At 36.1% G+C, this 21,136-nt stretch overlaps 1 long non-coding RNA gene across 1 annotated transcript in view; it reads left to right on the top strand.

Moving 5' to 3' along the window:
• Positions 1–21,136, top strand: part of LOC115892886 — a 139,037-nt gene that overhangs the window by 51,988 nt on the left and 65,913 nt on the right. The window contains exon 2 of the long non-coding RNA XR_004052801.1: positions 7,794–7,850. This is a non-coding gene — a long non-coding RNA (uncharacterized LOC115892886). The remainder of the gene's footprint in view (positions 1–7,793; positions 7,851–21,136) is intronic.

Below are 21,136 nucleotides of genomic sequence, written 5' to 3'. Positions count from 1 at the left end.
GAATGCTTAATAAATGTTAATTATTATTATTTGTTGCTTTTTAGAGTTAATCTTCAGCTACCCAGATGTTTCTAGGGCAACTGAATTTATATTTCTGATTATACTTTATCAAAATATTCATTGAAAATTTATACTATACAATAAATGCTTATTTATTCCTACATTTAAGATAGAAAATCTCTCTTTAAGACCCACCATGTATCCTGTTAATTCCTGCTACCATATTAAAAAATAGAAAACTAATTTAGAAATAAATATAGACATTTCTAAATTTAGGTATTTAAAACCTAAATTGAGTAAATAAAAAGTATTTGAGATTTTTAAAAAAATTAGTCAGAAAGAAACATTCACCAATTTTGCTTGCCATGCTTTAAAGAGAGTTTGAGAGAGCACTGGACAAAGGGAGCCTGAGAGAATAAACACTTACCCTGGGCAGATCTTAGCACACGGCTTTGCTCCACTCCACACCTTTCTGCAGAAGGATATTGGCATGATGAGAGCACATGTTCTGCATGTGGGCTCAATGTGGAGACTCTGAAAGGAGGAAATGAGCACGGTTTATTGTAAACTGTTCCTGTCGCTACCTGGAACAAAGGATAGAATGTGAAAATTGATTCCATGTTACGTACCCTTTTCCAAAAATGGATAGAAGTGGAATGTCTGAGGAAGTACACAAAGAATGCTCCAGCCTTTCTGTGGAAAAATAAATAGGAGTGGGGTGTCTGAGGAAGTAAACAAAGAATGTTCCAGCCTTTCTGTGGATAAATAAAAATATTTTACACCCACTTTAAGCATAACGGATTACTTGCTGAATTTGCTTCAGGGACATAGGGATTGACGATATGGTATTGGACCACATCAATGAATGAGAAATTCTATGAAGGAGGTAATTGGAAAACAGAAAAAAAATAAAGGAAGTAGAGTTGTGACAGTTGCATTTGTTAATGCTCTATTGCCTGCTGGTATGACATGTAGAATCTTTCTGAGTTCTGTTTTTTATAACCCAGAACAAACTCATTTCTTCTTAAATTTTAATAATGCTTAGTAAATTATTATTCCTTCTATCACAAATAAACAAAAAATTATGTTTAACAGTCAACTTAAGTCACATGTACCTTTCCCCTCTTGTTTACGTTTAACAGACAACTTTATTTGTTTAACAGACAGCTCAAGTCACATACACATTTTTTCCCTGTTAGGCAGAGTGACCTTTCCTGAGTAAGAAGGTTACATAAAAATATTTTTCCTTTGGAAATTTGCATAAACTATTGAAGAAAACTTTCAAAACAAAAGCTATGTTCTTATTCTTCACTTTTGTTATAATGTTTGTTATGGAGGTAAAGCATGCCTAAAAAGCGCTGCCCAGTCTTAACCCTTCTTTTTCCTCTATTTTCCCTTTTTGAGTCATTGTTCAGTACCTGCAGGTCAGGAAGAAGTTAGTAAATAAAGGACAGGATGGTAGTTATTTTCATGAAAGCTTAGAACATTTGTTATGAATGAGATCAGTTGGATCTGATGTTGTTCCTTTACATCGGAGAATGAATGAGAGAAGAGAGAGCCCGATCTTTACCCATAGGTCTACTCTTATTTAAAAAAAAAAAAAGGGGGAAAGGAAAGATTGTGAAATCATTGTGAAAATTCTTGTGAAAGAAACTGTAGGTTGGTGATTGTCAAGGAAGGGTGATGAGGTCAGACAAGGGATGCAGATGGCATTTCCTGTCCTCTGTCATCACCTATCCTTTGAATTATAAACTGATTACAAATTTTGGTCCATTCAGATTATTACTGTGCTCTTTTGCTTTTCTATCTGTAAAGTGTTTCTGGACTTCTTGATAGTTTGAGATCATTCTACTGCTCCCTTGCCCTACACTGGACTTCAGGACTCTCTGTGACATTATCTGATGTCCTTTTCCATTTCATGCTACACTCAGGGACCAGGGAAACCCATTGATTTTGGAGCTTCTGCTGAGGCACCGGGAATTATCTGAGGTTGCTCAGTCTGTCTGCCTTGATACATCCCACAGCCATTTGTCCTCTGGGGTTTCACTGCCTCCTGGCATTCTACCCAGGAAAAAGGGCAAATCGAGAAAAGTATTGCTATGGTCTGAGCATACAGACCAAGGAGCTGTACCTCCCACAAATTCATTTTTAAAAAAAATTTTTAAGTTTTTTAAATTTTTAAAATTTTTAAAATTTAAAAATTTTGTATCTCCCCCAAATTCATTTGTTGAAACTTAATCACCAATGCGACGATATTAGGAGGGGGGTCTTTGAGAGGTTTCCATTAGAGAATGAAGGAAAAGTTTCTTCATTAGAGAATGAAGACAAAGCCCTCATAGATGGGATTCATGTCCTTATACACGAGGCACCAGAGATATGCCTTGTCCCTTTCACCATGTGAGGACACAGTGAGAAAGCACCAGGAAATGGTGGCATTTATGGTATTTAGTCGCCACCCACCCAGTCTATGACAGGTAGTTTTGTTTCTTTTCTTTATTTTTCTTTGCTGTTGTTGTTGAGACAGAGTCTCACTCTATCATCCAGGCTGGAGTGCAGTGGCACAATCTCAGCTCACTGCAACCTCCACCTCCCAGGTTCGAGTGACTCTCCCACCTCAGCCTGTTTAGTAGCTGGGATTACAGGTGCACGCCACCATGCCCGGCTAATTTTTTTTGTAGTTTTAGTAGAAATGGGGTTTCACCCTGTTGGATAGGCTCCTGACCTCAGGCAATCAGCTTGCCTCAGCCTCCCAAACTGCTGGCATTACAGGCATGAGCCACCGTGCCCGGTCTTAGGACAGGTAGTTTCTACTCTCAGACACCTTAAGCCCTTTCTGCCTCCCCTCTTCCCAAGCTCACATTAAAAGGTTGGGTGGACAAGTGTCCTTACTCAGGGACCCACAGCATCTACTCAGCTTTTATATCTCCTCTAACTTTCCTCTGCTCCTATCCTGGGAATGTTTATCACATGTAGAGAGTTCAAAATCTCTCCCTCACATTCTCACATATTTTCCCACTTGTATTTCCTACACAGGAGTCCCTTTGATTTATTCCAGAAGAGGGACTTTGTACATTTAAAAGCAAGGGCAGGCCATGTTTCCTTCTCTTGCTATGTCATGCTTTCCCAGAGACAAAAGCAGCCTGGACAAGGAGGAAGGGATGTAGGATAAAAGGCATTTTAGGGGGAAAAACACCACCACCAAAAACATGTTGGTTAGTATTGTGGAAATTTTATACTACCCCTAACACAGAGTGTGTATTTGAACCTGCTTGCTTCTCTGCCAGTAGACTGTAAGGGAAGGAAAAACTAAGTAATCGATGTTAGTAAACTGGGCCTTACTGTGAATATGGGACAGTGAGTTGTACATCCTTGTGTAAGGCTACAATTCTGAAAAACTTAAAGCATTGATTTTCACTTTTCTTTCTTAAATCCCCACACTTTTAGTCACAGAACAAGAATTCTTATTTAAATTTTTTTTAAAAAAATACTGATTTCTTAGCTTTTCAACCAGAAGACGTGATTTCAAAGGAAAGGGTAAACTGTTTAACATAGATCAACTTAATGAAAATGATTTAATCAGTCACAAATATTTGCCAATCATTAACAATATGCCATACAAAGTGTAAAAGTTCATTGGATGTTTGATACTGCCTGGGAATTGCTTTAATAGATTAGTGGGTTTTTAAAATTTTTAACATCTATTATAGATTTAAAAAGGAAACATGGTCATTCTCATAAACCTGCACATTCACTGTGCCTTTTGCCTGTGGCTCCTATAAATTGGATCTAAGTGTTCTCCCTCATTGTTTAGCTGAAGTTCACATGCATTTTTAGATTCCAGATAGCAAACACTGAGTTCTGCTTTTTACATATAATAATTCACATAGGTATTCAGTAGTGTTGATGTTTTATGATGGAGATTGCTGCACAAATCTCCCATACACTGAATGTTGAGCAGCCATTACCATTATCTTGTCAAATTTTCTAAGGTATTTGGCACTAGTTTTGACAAATGGCCATGAGGAAGCTGATTCAAATGGATGACAGACAGCTGTAATGCGGTTCTACCAATTGATTTTTTGTCAGGGAATGATTCAAACAGGCCAAGGAAAGCGCGAATCCGGTTTTAAAGTGGGAGATCCATTTGTGCTGCAAACTAGGTGATTGTTAACGGACTGGAAATCCTCAGCTGAGGTTAACTTTGTTGGAGCAAATTAGATAATTACCATTGTCAACTCCCTACGTAGCAAAAAAGGCATCCGTAAAGCCTGGCCCATATGATTGTGTTTAAAATTAAGTGATTAAATACAAATAAAGATAAACTTTATATCGGCTTGCTCATCATGTAAAGTGGATTAGCCATGTCATTAGGGTTCATCTAAATAAGCTGTATATATAGTGCGTGTGTATGTGTATGTATAAAAGCTTAGCAAATTTTGAATGGTTGAGGAAAACAAAAGACAAAATAAAACACAAAGAAATATCTTCATGTAAAATAGCTTCTGAATATCTTTGTTTTCAGAGAAGACATGTTTGTAAAATTTTTCTCTTTTTTCTTTTAATTGCTGAAGAGACAATGGCATAAAGGAAATGACATCTAGCTCAACCAGAAAAATCTGTGTTCAAGTCCTACCTCCTGAATTTACATGGTTCATTTAATACAGTATTTTTCAACTTTTTTTCATTGTTGCCCTTCTAAGAATTAGTCTTTTTAGACATTTTTCCTAATTAGCTAAATGTCATTAAAATTTTAATCGTACTGTATATCTGCGTATGGACTGTAATACATTCATAGTCGTATATTATGTACGTTGTATTTTTTTTGTTTTTCTTTGTTTGTTTCTTTGATTTTGTTGGAGTCTCGCTCTGTCATCCAGGCTGGAGTGCAGTGGTGAGATCTTGGCTCACTGCAACCTCCTCCTTCTGGGTTCAAGCAATTCTCCTGCCTCAGCCTCCCAAGTAGCTGGGATTACAGGTGCATGTCACCATGCCCAGCGAATTTTTTGTGTTTTTATAGAGATAAGGTTTCACTGTGTTAGCCAGGATGGTCTCAATATCCTGACCTCATGTTCTGCTCACCTTGGCCTCCCAAAGTGTTGGGATTACAGGCGTGAGCCACTGCACCTGGCCGTATGTAAGCTTTTAAAGACCTTCTCCCCAAGAATCAATTCTTGCCCCCTTGGAAGCAATACCACTCCATTAAAAATGCCAAATTTAATGCTTTATTGAATAATGTAAGTCTCCTTTACTAAACACCTGCTATCTCAGGTATTGTAATGTATTGAGGATGTAAAAAAGAATATTGCATGGCTCCTGACTAGGAGAAGCTTCCAGCCAGTAAAGAAGTTTCCACCATGGAAGAGGTATTGTGAGATAGTGAAAGCTCAAGAAAAATATGTACATGTAATTGATGGGAGATATGAACTCTTCAGGACATCAGTTTGGGCCGTTCTAACAAAATACTATGAATGGTGTAGCTTGTAACAACCGAAATTTATTTCTCATGGTTTGGAAATTCAAGATCAGAATGCCAGCATGGTCCTATTCTGGTGATGGCCCTCTTCGCAGTTGTAGATGGCTGACTTCTCATTGTATCCTCACTTGGAGGAGAGTAGAAAAAGGTGAACTCTCTTAGGACTCTCATAAGGGCACTAATCCCATTCATGAAAGGTTCATCCTCTTTAGCTCATCTAATCCTAATCACTTTCCAAAGGCCCTACTCCTAATACCACCATATTGCAGGTTAGGGTTTCAACATATGAATTTTAGAGTGCCATGAACATTCCATTTATAGCAACGGGAGTCAGGAGATGAATTAAGAGGAAGATAGAGTAAAACTGGATTTCGAAGCATGAGGAAGAGTTTGTTGGATGAAGATGGGGCTTAAGGTGTTCTAAGGGAAAAATGTGTGAATTGTGTATGCAAGAGATCACAATTTTTGAGTTTTGTTTTCACCTATAAATAAAATTAATATCGGCATTACAAGGCTATAAAAGGTTTAGAGAAGTACTACGTGTGAATAACCTTTAGAGACATATAGAGAACTAGATATGTAGAAGGATTTAATATTTCTAATCCTCTCCCAATTAAACAATTTGTTATATAAAATACTCATTTAACCAGGTGTTCTGTTTATAGCAAGTTTCCCTTGGACTGAAAATCAGATGTAAAATCCTTTGGGTTTGATCACTTATTTAAAAATACAAATCTTAATAAATTAGGAAGGAAATGCATATGTTTTACTATCTAACCACAACGCATGGATCATTATTTATGTATTTCTGTGTGTTTATTATTTTTTACTGCTGCATAGCAAACTACCTCCAAATATTTCAGCTTAAAACAGCATCTACTGGGTCACATTTTCTGTGGGTCAGGGATCTAGCTGTGGCTTAGCTTAGTAACTGTCAGTCAGGGTCTCTTGCTCACTCTTTGCTCAGGCCACCCTTAGTTTCATGATATGTGCGTCTCTCCACAGGGCAGCTTACTACGTGGAAGGTGGCTTCCCTAAGAGTGGGCGAGTAAGAGAGTGAGAAATAAAACCCAAGATGGAAGCCCCATACTTTTTGTAACCTAATATTAGAAGTGGCAGCCCTTTACCTTTGTCAAAACCGATGCTTTGGAGGGTCATTGGGTCCACCCACATTACACAAGGAAAGGCATGAATATCAGGAAGCAAGGATTACTGGAGACCTTTTATGAGGCTGCCTACTACATGATGTGTTAGCTCATTTCTGAATCGAGTTAAGAAGCCTACTGAAAAGAAGTGATATTTTTAATGTCTTATAGTATCGTTCACTTCTAAAGTATGACTGGTGAGCCGTACTTGAGGATAGCTCATAATAGATAACTTGGTAATGAAGGCGTTATTTCCAATCCTGGAAAGCTGTGATTGCATAGAAATCTTTTCCTCCACAATTTCTCAAAGTGGTCTTAGAAGACTGAGCCTGTTAACGCATTTTCGACCTCTCCAACCAGATATTTGAGACCATCAGTCAGAATGTAGGCGACATGAGCCAGAGGTTAGAACAAGATGAGCTAAAAGATAATTGTGTGAGAAACCCCCTTCTTTTCGTTGAGGAAGTCATTTTATATTCAGTCACTGTGAGTATAGTCAGTGTTGGTCCAGATACAAGGAATACACCAAAACTGCAGAGAAAAAAGTCCTACCTTTGTGCTCTCTATTCCAAGTGAAGGAAAGGGCATGGGAGCAGAGACGTCAGAACCTAGAGTTGTACAGCAAACTGATAACAAACAGAGAGGATTGCTGGAAAGAACTAGGTTGCGGTACACGTTATATTGTTAAAATGAGATTCTTAGCATCTCAGTGTCTCTAGAACCCAAAGACAAGAACAAGTAAATACACAGCACTCACTTTTCATAAAGCGGGACCACAATACTTGGCTGGAATATGGTAAGAAATGGTAAAACTGTTTCTGCTAGTGTTAGGGTTATAAGTCATTAGCATTACAAGGTGTCTTTAATAATAGAATTATTTGTAGTGATTGAAATACTCTTTGCCCCATGCTACTGTGGCCTCTCTCCTTTCCCCACCACGTGGGTAAGGAGAAAGAGATATTTAACATAGCCTAAGGGAGAGGTGATGAAGAAGAAAATCGCTAGGAAAGTCATGGAGTTTGTCTCACCCAGGTTTGGAGAGTCTGAGGGCTGCAATGGAAGGTGAGTCCAGACCTGCCAGAGACAGAGGAAAGAGAAAGAGACAGTTTGCTTTCTATTAGAGATGAGTTCAACTAATGGTGAAACAAACATCTATCTTTTCTGTGTCCACACAGAGGGATTCTCCAAGCCGATTGCATGAAAGAGAAGAAACACAGCAGCCAACATTTACTGTAAGCTCAATATTAGCAAATCAGTGTTTTGAATCGGTAGTTTCTGTACTACCTTTCGCTTACTCTAGAACATCACAACGTTTGCTTTTTCTAAAAAGCTACGTAAACCTTTTACTTTCCTGAAAAATATGCTGTCTAAATATAGAAACCTCAACAAGAAAAAATTCATGTTGCATGTTTCACAAGTCAAAAATGTGGCATAATAATATCTATAAAATTAAAAATAAATCAGTTCTTGCAGGGTCAAATAATTCTAGCACACAAAACTACATCTATGATAGAATTTGGATGACTATTACAAAACATACATTTGCCAACAAATCAAAGAGAATCTTAGCTTCTGGGAAATGTGTATTGATCAATGCAACTTCTTGATTAAAAGATGTTACCACAAAAAGAAAGGCAATGAAAAATAATTTAAAAATCCTTGTTCTCAAAAATTTAACAATACTACATTTCTGTTTCTTACAATATTTCACCTCCTTTATTCATATTTTAGAAACCCCAAGTTACACCAGAATATATTTTTAGTCAATGCTATATAATAAATATCTTCATGTTTCAAAAGTGTCTTTAAAATCATTTAAAATCATAAAAACATTAAAATCATTTAAAGATAATGTATAAAAGTAGAACAGAGAAAAGCCTGTTAATTTCACCATTCTAAAACAAGTAGTATAAACCCTTGATATTTTTTCTTTCATCAAATCCAGTCTTTCCTGTCATGTATATGTTGGTATTTTAAAACCTGTAGTTATTTTCCGTAGAATACAATATAGCGTGCTTCCATTTCCACTTGCTGTAATGCAAATTGTTGTCTATAAAATAAGTATACCAACTTATTTCCCAGAAGTGTAGTGGTTTTATCTTATCTTCACTGGCATTGAGTTGTAGGCTAAGAGTTTTGACTATTCTGAATTATGTTACATTATATTGCTCTCATTTCCATTTATATGATTATTAGTGACACAGTATATCACAAACATTTGTTTTAGCCTATGTTTCTTACATTGTATCAATGTTATTGCCCATTGGAGAGTTTAGATATTTCTTGTTGAGCTTTATGAATATTTTAGAGAACAAAATATTGGCCTACTGGTAATTTTAAAAATATAAGCATTTCTTCTATAGTTAATTTTTTGGTTGTTATTTCAAGAATAACAATTTTCTGAAATATTTATAATAGAAAGAGTTTTGAACTTACATGTTATAGATATGAAACATAGAAGTTACATATATATATTTATAAGTAGTGGCCTATAGTAGATGTTAGCTGCTATAATTGATATATGTTTACATATATATTTATATATAAAAATATTATATACATCTATCACACTCTTCTATTACTGTCATTTCTCAAAAACAAAGACTGATTAAATTATCTTCTGAAATGGTGCCAATGATTTTCTATAATAATGCTTAATTTAATTAATAATTTTTATTATTTTAAAGTATGCTATTTTAAATTACAGATTTATAAAAATCATTTGTGATCATTTCTCTAGATGAATCTTGCGTAGGACATGGTGGCACAGTAATTGCTGAGCTAGGCAGTTTCTATCTAGGTTTAAAATTCTTACGACATTTCAAGTCCATTTTTAACTTGAAGAGAATAAGAAATTGCAAGAACTTCAAATTCACAGTGTGCCTGAGGCAGAGATTGTACTGAGTTCAGCTGGTACTATCATTCGTGGGAGACAAAGTTAAAAATTGAAGTATTCTTTAAATAGTATATTAAGTGTGCCTTGAAAAAAAGTTCACTTAGTTGGGGGGAGAAGTTTTCTTATTTTAAGCTTTCTACTAAAGTCATTATAAAACGTAGATAATTTAGATTAAAATTACATTATTTTGTCTTCAGGTTTGAGGGAAATCTTCATATCTGTTTTATTTTTGACAAGCAACTATGAGTGTAGTTAGTAAAATCCAGTCTGTAAATTCCCATAATTTTAATTTAAGGAGAATTATATATTTATTACACACACACACGCACACACGTTAAAGCAAACTAAATATGGCCTGAGAAGGACTCTACACTTCTCTATTTGAGTCCTTGTGGATGAACTCTAACCTAGATTAATAGTCCAACAAAATTGAAAACCTAACTTAATAGTACACACCTGTAACAAAGGCTGAGTGTTGGCCAATCCCAGATGCCATACTTCAACCACTCATAGATTGCTGAATGTTCAAACTGCGTTCAAATAAGGCAAATGCTGAGCTGTAACCAATCTCACTATTTCTGCACCTCACTTCTGATATCTCTAAGTCACTTTACCTTTTTTTTGTCTATAAATTCGTTCTGACCACGAGGGACCCCTGGAGTCCCTGTGAATCGGGTGTGATTTTGGGGGCTGACTGATTCGTGAATCGTTCATTGCTCAATTAAACGCCTTTAAATTTAACCCAGCTGAAGTTTTTCTTTTATCAGATAGATAAATAGACAGACAGATAGAGTTAGACAGATAGATAGATGATAGATAGACAGACAGACAGACTGATAGACAGACAGACAGACAGACAGACAGACAGACAGACAGATAGATAGATAGATAGATAGATAGATAGATAGATAGATAGTCTTGCCCTTGTGCTGAAGCCCAGGCTGGAGTACAATGGCATGATCATGGCTCAATGCAGCCTTGTAGTCTTGGGCTCAAGCGATTCTCCCACCTCAGTCTCCCAAGTGATTGAGACTACATGAGACTATAGGTATGCGCCACCACTCCTGGCTAGTGACTTTTTAATTTTTGTAGAGATGGGGTCCTGCTTTGTTGCCCAGGCTGGTCTTGAATTCCTGTCTTCAAGCCATGCTCCCATTTTAACCTCCTCAAGTGCTAGTATTACAGGCATGAGCCACCACGCCCAGTTGAATTATCAATATTTTAAAACAAATGAATTTCTTAAATGCGGATTTAAATTACAACACAGTCAACCACATAGAACAATTACAATATTGTAAATTTATTACAATAAAATTATAATTTTATTACAAACCTAAAGTCTTGGAACATGTGGATCATCATGAAAATGATATTTTATAAGTCAAGGGTTGGTTAAGCATATAAATAACTGTTTACAGGTGATTGGAACATGACAATACGTTTATTCACATGCATTCCCAGTTTCCTTTAGTAAACATAAGGCAGAAACACAGCATATTTTAGAGGTGATTGGTTGACTTCTTTCTTATGGTGATGGGTTTACTGTTAAAGACCTTGCAGTTTTAGACTTGTGAGCTCTGTACCATCTGTGCCCACGTGATCACAGTATGTTTCACCACCCATTGCTCTGTAGAGCAGAACTCTGAAGTGCACAACCTACAAAAATACAATTCAGTTTCAGGTCTACTCTTAATCCTTATCTTATTTATTAAGCTCAGTGTACTATTTATCAGTGAATTCCCAGCCCACCCCATGGGCTTCTTACTGTTACATTTTTTCCTTCCTAAGAAGCCTAGTTTAATTGAACATAGTTGGCCCAAAGGCATGAGACCTTGAATCCCATCAGCAATCTTTCTTTACCATGTAATCCACATACAGCATGATTTAAGCCACTTCATAAGTTTTGTCTACTTAAGTACATTATCCCCAAGAGATTTTATTTCCCTCTAAGAGGGAAGCTGCTCTTTTGCCCCTCAATTACATGTGTAGATAAGATGTGATTTAGCTTCCTGAGGTACTATTACATTTCTTTTGGAGAGACAGCTTCCACAATCGATTCACTGTATAACTGAAACTGTGAAATATTATGGCATTACTCATAAAAACAGATATGTTACAGAAGTAAAAGCATTCAGTTACTACTTTACTTGCATCTTCAAAAAAGAAATATTTTCATTGTGATTTTAAAATATCATTTATTAATTTACATAGTTGTCAGCATTTATTGAGTTTGTATGAAGCAATGTGCAAAGCTGTGGAAATACAAAAACAGTGGTTGGATACCTGTCCTAAGGAAACTCAGAATCTTATCTTATTAATTTACATAGTTGTCAGCATTTATTGAGTTTGTATGAAGCAATGTGCAAAGCTGTGGAAATACAAAAACAGTGGTTGGATACCTGTCCTAAGGAAACTCAGAATCTTATCTTATTAATTGTTGTCCCTTCAACATTTATTTTATCTACTGGACTCATCTTTTTTATTCATTCACTCATTTACTTAACAGACATTTTTTGAGCAGCTACTGGGTGCTAGTGGGAAAGGCATACAAAAAGTTTTGATAAATACATGATATATACTCAGAAAGTATGGCAATCCTGGATGTGTGCCAATCTGATCTTTCTTCAAGAGAAAACCTGCCTGGAGTGCAGTCAGGTAACAGGTTTGAGAGACAGTGCCCTTGGAATGTGCATCAGCCCTGAGTCCGTTGGAGGGACTGCTCCAGACAATAAACGGGCAGTCATGGGGAGTAGGTTGTATTGATTTCTGCCCAATACAGGACTCCTCTAGCAGCCATCTTTGCTCTGGAGCTCTCTCTTAGTTAGTTGAGAACTTCTCTGAGTTGCAGTTTATCTTAGTCTCTTGTTCAATTCTACTTCTTTCCTCCTCTCCTCCCATATTAGTCCATTCTCATGCTGCTATGAAGAAATACCCGAGACTGGGTAATTTATAAACGAAAGAGGTTTAATTGACTCACAGTTCGGCCTGGTTTGGGGGCCTCAGGAAGCTTACAATCATGGCAGAAGGGGAAGCAAACACGTCCTTCTTCACATGGCAGCAGCAAGGAGAAGTGCCGAGGAGAAGGGGAAAAGCCCCTTAAAAAAACCATCAGATCTTGTGAGAACTTGCTACTACCACAACAACAGCATGTAACTGCCCTCAGGATTCAATGCTCCCTCTCACTACATGTGGGGATTATGGGAACTACAATTCAAGATAAGATTTGGGTGGGGACACAGCCAAACCATATCACCACCAAAACAAGTCAGGCCTGTATTGTGGTCTGAAGGCTTCCCCTACAAACTCCTGCATCCTCACTCCTTTGTCTTTCACAGGCGATACCCTCTATCAATTTGTTGTGTTTCTAACTCTCTATTGGTGCCTGCTTCTGGAAGACCTGAACTGATACAGATGGTGATAGGTACAATTTTAAAAAAATTGGCAGCATGGGAGCGGGGATGTGGTTTACATGTGAGAAAGGGAAAAGTTAGCAATTTTAAAGCATGATAAGAGAGGTCTCCCTGAGAAGCTGGCTTTTGAACAAAGTCTTAAAGGAAAAAGGAATGTTCTATGCAGATATCAAGGCAGAAGGAACTGCCAGTGAAATGGCCCTTAGATAAGAATACTATCCTGCAAAGGTATGACAAATTCACATGCAGGTTGTGGATGATGGAGAAAAGCAGAAAGTTTTTCACTTATTATTCAACAAAGTTTGGTGGAAGAAGGTTAATTTTTTGAGTCCCTGCAATGATGTGAAAGTCACAGATCTCAAATGTGGAGTCAGGGCCAATGTTTCCATCCACCAATCATGATTGTAGGAAAGAAACAAGCCAGGGAAAATGACTCTGCATACATTTTTAAAAGATGAACAATTGTCCTAAGATGAGTCAAAGTTGGTATAAAATTCTCTAGTGATTCTCAGGCACTTCCAAGTGCTAAAAAATATATATGATGCAATAGTTGTAAAAATTAGAATAAAACTTGTTATTAAAATTGCACATATGTACATTACATATAAAAATACTCTAAATTTTTGTTCATAGTTTATAGTATTAATTTTGATTTTGAATAATGTTTTGAAGATTTTCTATTTTATCTCATTATTTTAAAAATAATAAAAATGCAAAACCAAGCCATTAGATTACTTTGTGGCTGAGGATTAATATACTCTGTTGCAAAATATTCTCAAATCCCTGGGAAATCAGTTAAAATGCCCTCTTGAGAAGGAGCTAAGAAATAAAAGCATCATGTTTTCTTCTAGTTTTAGATTGAAAATCAAATGATGTGGAGGAAATACACAGGGAGAAAATGGAAAGCCTAATAAGATAAATCATGTGAAATAATTCCCAGAGGTTAGGTTTGCCATCTATCTATAGAGTAGTCGAAAAAGATCGGGTTGGGTTGGTTCTATGAAGCGTGAAGAGACCATGCTGAGGTTATACGCACACCCCCCCATACACACCAGACAGAGTGGATGATGCACATATTTGAATAAGGTGTGTGCGTAATGAAGAATTGGTTACAATATCATTAACTCTCCAAATGCTAAAATAAAATCCAAAACTAGTGCTGATGGAGAAAGTCTGATAAGTCTTAAACCCTGAACTACTTAAGATGAACTGAAGTGCAAATATCCTTAGCAAACTTTTCAATTCCGAAACGTTTTCCTTAAAGTAGGAGCTTGTCAAAATAGGTTCCAGACACTGAACAATACTTTTCCTTCCCCAACATCTCGTTGAATCAGAAAATATTAATTTTACCCTCTGGATGTCTGATACCAGTCAATGCATTGTCCTGTAACTCATGATTTCTCAGGGTCTCCAGCAATAAAACAAAGCAAGAACAATGGATTCATACCAGATGGAGGCATTGCCAAACCCTCAAGGCTTTATTTGTGTCTACATTAAGAGAGGAAGGCAGGAAGGCAGAGAAACATGCCAGAAACAGGCAGTTGTCAGGGCAGGAAAATAAAAACACTGAAGGGAAGCTGTGTCTTGTGAAACAGACAGTTAAGAAATGAAAACATCTGATCACAAAATGCTATGCCCAGAGGCATTAATCTTTGGTTTCTTAAAGAAAAGAAAAATGATAGACAGAAGAAATACAGTTCCCAGAGGTAACTTAATTCCCTACGAAACATTGGAATATACAGAAGGTAGAAAAAATAAGAATTTTTTTTTTATTTAGGAAAGTATAATAGTAATTACAGACGTTGACTCAGCAATATTGAAAATAATATTGCATATATTTAGTCATTATTGTTTTTATATTAGGGTAATGATGAAAATTTTGGTGACTAGTTTTTTAACTTGTGGAAAATTAATAATTAATATTATGGTTATTTATTAGTGCTTTTCACCAAAAATTTCCCTTTTGGCATCCCTCAAAGTTGGGTTTTGCTGTGTGACTTATTTTGGGTGTGGAGGTGATGGGTGTCACTTGCAGGTGGAAGATTTAACATCTAGTGCATAATTCTACACATTCCTTTTTTTCCAGTTTTGACAATTGTGGAAGCACTGAAGTGCAGTGTGGGATCCTGAATAAGGGTGATGTACAACAGAGCAAGGTGTAGCAAAAGTCTGATTGTTCTAAGCCATTGATTTTGGGGTTACTTATTTCCAAGCATAACCTAACCTCTCCCTTTGGATATCAGTATTTGGTAATAAATTTCAGGCATTCCTAGGATAGCAACCGATTTCTCTATTCATGGGCTTTTAGAAAATTGTTATCGGTTATGTAGATTCTACAAAAAGGGCTTTGGCCAATTTGAATACATAAAATTAGCAGATCCCTTGGAAAAGATTATGTGATTTTTTTTTTTTTTTTTTTTTTGGGCGGGGGGACAGAGTCTCTCTCTGTCGCAGAGGCTGGAGTGCAGTGATGCGATCTCGGCTCACTGAAAACTCCACCTCCCGGGTTCAAGTGATTCTCGTATTTCAGCCTCCTGTGTAGGTGGGATTACAGGTACCTGGCACCATGCCTGGCTAATTTTTGTACTTTCCGTAGGATGGGTTTTCACCACGTTGACCAGGTTGGTCTTGATCTCCTGACTTCAGGTGATCCACCTGCCTCGGTCTCCCAAAGTACTGGGATTACAGGTGTGAGCCGCCGCGCCTGTCCTAAAGATTACGTCATCTAATACAGATTTGAGAATGTGGGCCGGGCACAGTGGCTCAAGCCTGTAATCCCAGCACTTTGGGAGGCCGAGACGGGCGGATCAGGAGGTCAGAAGATCGAGACCATCCTGGCTAACACGGTGAAACCCCGTCTGTACTAAAAGTACAAAAAATTAGCCGGGCGTGGTGGCGGCGCCTGTAGTCCCAGCTACTCGGGAGGCTGAGGCAGGAGAATGACGTGAACCCGGGAGGCGGAGCTTGCAGTGAGCCAAGATCTCGCCACTGCACTCCAGCCTGGGCGACAGAGCGAGACTCCGTCTCAAAAAAAAAAAAAAAAAAAAAAAAAAAGATTTGAGAATGTGATTTTTTTTTTTCCAGCAGCCTTAGCATGTAGCTATGATATTCTTTTGGGGTCAAATAATTCACTGGAAACCTGTGCATCACATGCACTAACTGAGATTCAAAAAGCAGTTATAGTAACAAGTGGCTGAATTTAGATGTGTGAGCCAAGTCTTGAGCCCATACTGTGAGAAAATCTGAGATCTGGGTCAAGAAAATTGATCCAAAGACAGGAGACGAATCTAGTAGGCAGACAGTGAAGGGACAGAGAGGACGGGTATAATGCAAGTCACATTTTTCAAAATTAGTGAAAGATGAGAAACTACAGGTCTAAAAAGACTAGATACCCCTAAAAAATAAATATCAAAACAAAACAAAAGAAACAACAACAATGACAATAAAAACAACCTCCTACACTTAGATACATCACTGTCAACCAGCTAGAAACCAAAGATTAAGGGAAAAATACATCTTAAAGGCAGCCTGAATTGGGACGGTTGAAGTGTTGCACAGAGAGGAACAAGGGTAAGAAACACATCAGACTTATCTAAAATTATACAAGACAGAAGACAATTGAACGGGCATCTTTAAAATGCTGCAATAAACAATAAGTACTATCAACCCAGGCTTCTATACCTAGTGAAAATATCTTTGAAAAACAAAGGCATAATAAGCACTTTTTCAAACCAACAAAGGCTGAGGATTTCTTGCCTGAGACCCACAGTACAAGGTATGTTAAAAGACATTCTTTAGGCAGAAGGAGTGTGAGATCTAATGGAAAAAGATGAAAGCCATTTTTTGTCACTGTTAAATTCTTTAAAAATCATTGACTTTCAAAGACCAAAATAATTGACTTTCAAAGCACTGTGAGTTATAACAAATGTAGAAGTAAAATGTATGAAGATATAGTTCAAAGGATGGGAAGGAAGAAATTGAAGTATACATGAATAGTGTAAAAATGTTTGATGGTAGAATATGCTAACATTTTGTTTATTATAAAGCCTAGAGCAATCATTAAAAATTTTAAAAAGCGATGTGGCTAAAAAGCCAACAGTTTAGATGAAAAATAATAAAAAATAATAATTAGTACAAAAGAAGGTAGAAACAGAGGAATAATGAGAACCAACAACAGATGGAACAAATAGAAAACAAAAATCAACATGCTCAACTCTATCAATAATTACATTAAATATAAATGATTTAAATACCCTAGCAAAAGGCAAGTCTATCAATTTAGATAAAAAAGACACAACAATGTGGTATCTATAAGAAACCCACCTTACATATAAATACATCAATATAAAGCAAAATTATGTGAAAGCATATAGCATTTTAAAGAAAGATGGAAGGATTATATTAATATCAGCAAAGTCAACTTCAAAACAAAGACTATTACCATATGAAAAACGTTTTCTATATAATAACAAAAGAAGACATTACAACTTTATTTGTCATCTTAACTATTTTTAAGTGTATAATTTCAGAGTAATTATATTTACAACATTGTGAAGCAGATTTCCAGAACCTTTTCATTTTGTAGAACCCATTAAAATAACAACTCCCGTTTGCCTCTTTCCTCCAGCTCATGGTAACCACTATTCTACATTCTATATTTATAAATTTGACAACACTGAATGCTTAATATAAGTAGAATCATATAGTATTTATTTGTCCTTTTTCTTTAAAAAAAAAAAAACTGACTTATTTTTGTTACTATAATGCCCTAAAGCTCCATGCATGTTGTAGCATAGTGTAAGATTTCCTTTCTCTTTAAAGTTGCACAGCATTTTATTCTATGTACATAATATATTTTGTTTATTCATTGCTTCATGAACCTTTGGGTCACTTTCATCTCTTGGTTATTGTGAATGGTGCTGATATAAACAGTGTGCAAATATATCTTCAACACCCTGCTTTCAATTCTTTTGAATATGTACCCAGAGGTGGGATTGTGGATCATAAGGTAGTTCTATTTTTAATTTTTTGAGGACCTCCATATCATTTTTCATAGTGGTTGCACTGTTTTGATTTTCTGCCAAAATTATATAAAGGTCTCAATTTCTCTACACGCTCATCAACACTTGTTATTCTGTTGTTCATGATGGAAGTCATTCTAATGAATGTGCAGTGATATTGCACTGTGGTTTTGATTTGCATTTCTCTGATGATCAGTGACATTGAACATCCTTTCATATGCTTTCTGGCCATTTGTATAGCATCTTTGGAGAAATGTCTCTTCACGCCCTTGGCCCATTTTGTGATTGGGTTAGATTTTTTGTTGTTGAGATATAGGAGTTCTTTATCTATTCTGGATATGAATCCCCTATCAGATATCTGTGATTTGCACATATTTTCTACTTTTCCCCCATTTTATAGATTGCCTTTTCACTCTGTTGACTGTTCTTTTTTTTTTTTTTTTTTGAGACAGAGTCTCGCTCTGTCGCCCAGGCTGGAGTGCAGTGGCCGGCTCAGCTCACTGCAAGCTCCGCCTCCCGGGTTGACGCCATTCTCCTGTCTCAGCCAGAGCTAGGACTACAGGCGCCCCCTCGTCGCCCGGTCTTTAATGACCAAAACTTACAAACTATGATGGATTTCCATTTGTCTGCTTTTTGGTTTTATTGACTGCTTTTGGTGCCACATCACAAAATGTTACCCAATTAGCATGAAACTTTTCCTCTGTTTTCTCCTAGGAGTTTTATAGTTTTAGATCTTCCATTTTGAATTAATTTTGTGTATGGTGTAATATAAGGGTCCAGATTTATTCTTATGCCCATGGACGTTTAGTTTTCTTTGCTCTATTTGTTGAACAAATTGTCCTATTCCCATTGAGTGGTACCAGCACTTTGTCAAATATCATTTGATGATATACATAACGGTTTATTTCTGGACTCTCAATACTATTCCACTGGTCTATATGTCTGCCTTTATGCAAATCCCACATTGTTATGATTATTGTGGCTTTGTAATTTTTTTTTGTAAATATGTAATTTGTAAATATTCTTGAAATATGGAAGTGTGAGTCCTCCAATTTTGTTCTTTCTTTTTTTTTTTTTTCAAAATTGTTTGGCTTTCAGGGTACCTAGAGATTCTATATGAATATTAGGATAAATATTTATATTTCTGCAGAAAAATGCCATTACAACTTTGATAGGCATTTCATTGAATCTGAAGATTGCTTTGGGTGGACATATTAAAAACATATCACTTTTTTGTGTCTCCTTTATTTTCTTTTGGCAATATTTGTAGTTTTCAGTATACAGGAAGTCCAACCCCTTGGTTAAGTTTGTTCCTAAGAATTTATTTTTTTCCTGATGCTATTGTAAATGAAATTGTTTTCTTAATCTCCTTTTCAGATTGTTCATTGTTAGTGTATGACACACACAGACACACAACTGAGTTTTGTGTGTTGATTTTGTATCAGTCAACTTTGCTGAATGTACTTATTAATTCTAACATGCTTTTTCTTGGTATGTGAAATATTTAGGATTTTCTAATTATAAGGTTATATCATCTGTAAAAAGAGATTATTTTACTTCCTTTCCACTTTGGATGTCTTTTATTTCTTTTTCTTGCCTAATTGCTCTGGTTAGAACTTCCAATACTATGTATAATATAACTGGTAGCAATGCAGATTATTGTCTTGTTACTGATCTTTTATAAAGAACTTTTAGATTTTCATCAGTGAGCATGATGGGTTAAAGTTGTTTCCTTCTTTTCCTAGTTTGTTGAGTGTTTTTTTTTATCACAAAAGGTATTGAATTGTGTCACATGTTTTTCTGCATCAATTGATATAATTGTGTGTTTTTTGTCTCTCATTCTGTTAATGTGGTGTATTACATTAATTGAATTTTATGTGTTGAATCATACTTACATTCAAAGAATAAATGCATCTTGATTACAGCATACAATCATTTAAATATGCTGTTGAATTGTTTGATAGTATTTTGCTGAGGATTATTCCATCGAGATTCATCGGGGATATTGGTCTATAGTTTTTTTTTTATAGTGTCTTTGTCTGGTTTTGGTATAAGGATAACGCTGACCTTATGAATGAGACTGAAAGAGGTTCCTCCTCTTTAACATTTTTTGTAAAAGTTTGAGGAAGATTGGTCTTAATTATCCTTTCAATGGTTGGTAGAATTCTTCAGTAAAGCCATTTGGTCCTAAGCTTTTCCTTGTTGGGAGATTTTTATTACTAGTTCATTCTCCTTACTAATTATTGGTCTGTTTATATTTACTATTTCTTTATGATTTTGTCTTGATTTATAAGGATCAAGTATTCATGACTCAGTAGGTTGTGCATTTCTTGGAATTTATCAGGGTATCCTAGGTTATTCAGTTTGTTGTCATACAATTTGCTTGTAGTAGTCCCTTTTTTATTTCTGTGGGATCAGTTATAACACCCCCTTTCATCACTGATTTATGTTATTTGAGTCTTGTATTTTTTCTTAATCTAGCTAAGAATTTACCAATTCTGTTGATCTTTTCAAAGAACCAACTTTTAGTTCGGCTATTTTTAAAATTGTTTTTGTTTCCTTATTAATCTCTGCCTTAATCTTTATTCTTTTCTTTCTGTGTTAGCTTTTGGTATAGTTTGTTCTTTTTTCTCTACACTCTTGAGTTGTAAAGTTGTTAATTTGAGTTTTTTGTTTTCTTTCTTCTTTTTAAAATATGCATTTATAACTATAAACACTTCTCCTACCATCACTTTTGCTGCATCCCATGCATTTTCATATGCTGTATTTTTGTTTTTATTTGTTTCGTGGTGTTTTCCTTTTTTTTCTTCTTCTTCTTTGGCCCCTTGCTTAAGTGCATGTGGTTTAATTTCCACATATGTGTGGATATTCTAATTTTTATTTTGCTATTGAGTTTTAGTTTCTTTCCTTTGTGATTGGAAACTATATTTTGTATAATATCAGTCTTTTCTTTTTTTTTTCTTTTTTTATTATTATACTTTAAGTTCTAGGGTACATGTGCACAACGTGCAGGTTTGTTACATATGTATACCTGTGCCATGTTGGTGTGCTGCACCCATCAACTCGTCATTTACATCAGGTATAACTCCCAATGCAATCCTTCCCCCCTCCCCCCTCCCCATAATAGGCCCCAGTGTGTGATGTTCCCCTTCCCAAGTCCAAGTGATCTCATTGTTCAGTTCCCACCTATG

The sequence above is a fragment of the Rhinopithecus roxellana genome, chromosome 13 (genome assembly GCF_007565055.1).
Source record: "Rhinopithecus roxellana isolate Shanxi Qingling chromosome 13, ASM756505v1, whole genome shotgun sequence".
Lineage (NCBI taxonomy): Eukaryota > Metazoa > Chordata > Mammalia > Primates > Cercopithecidae > Rhinopithecus > Rhinopithecus roxellana.
Note: the sequence above shows the minus strand (reverse complement) of the source record. Positions and strands in the feature narration are given on the sequence as shown.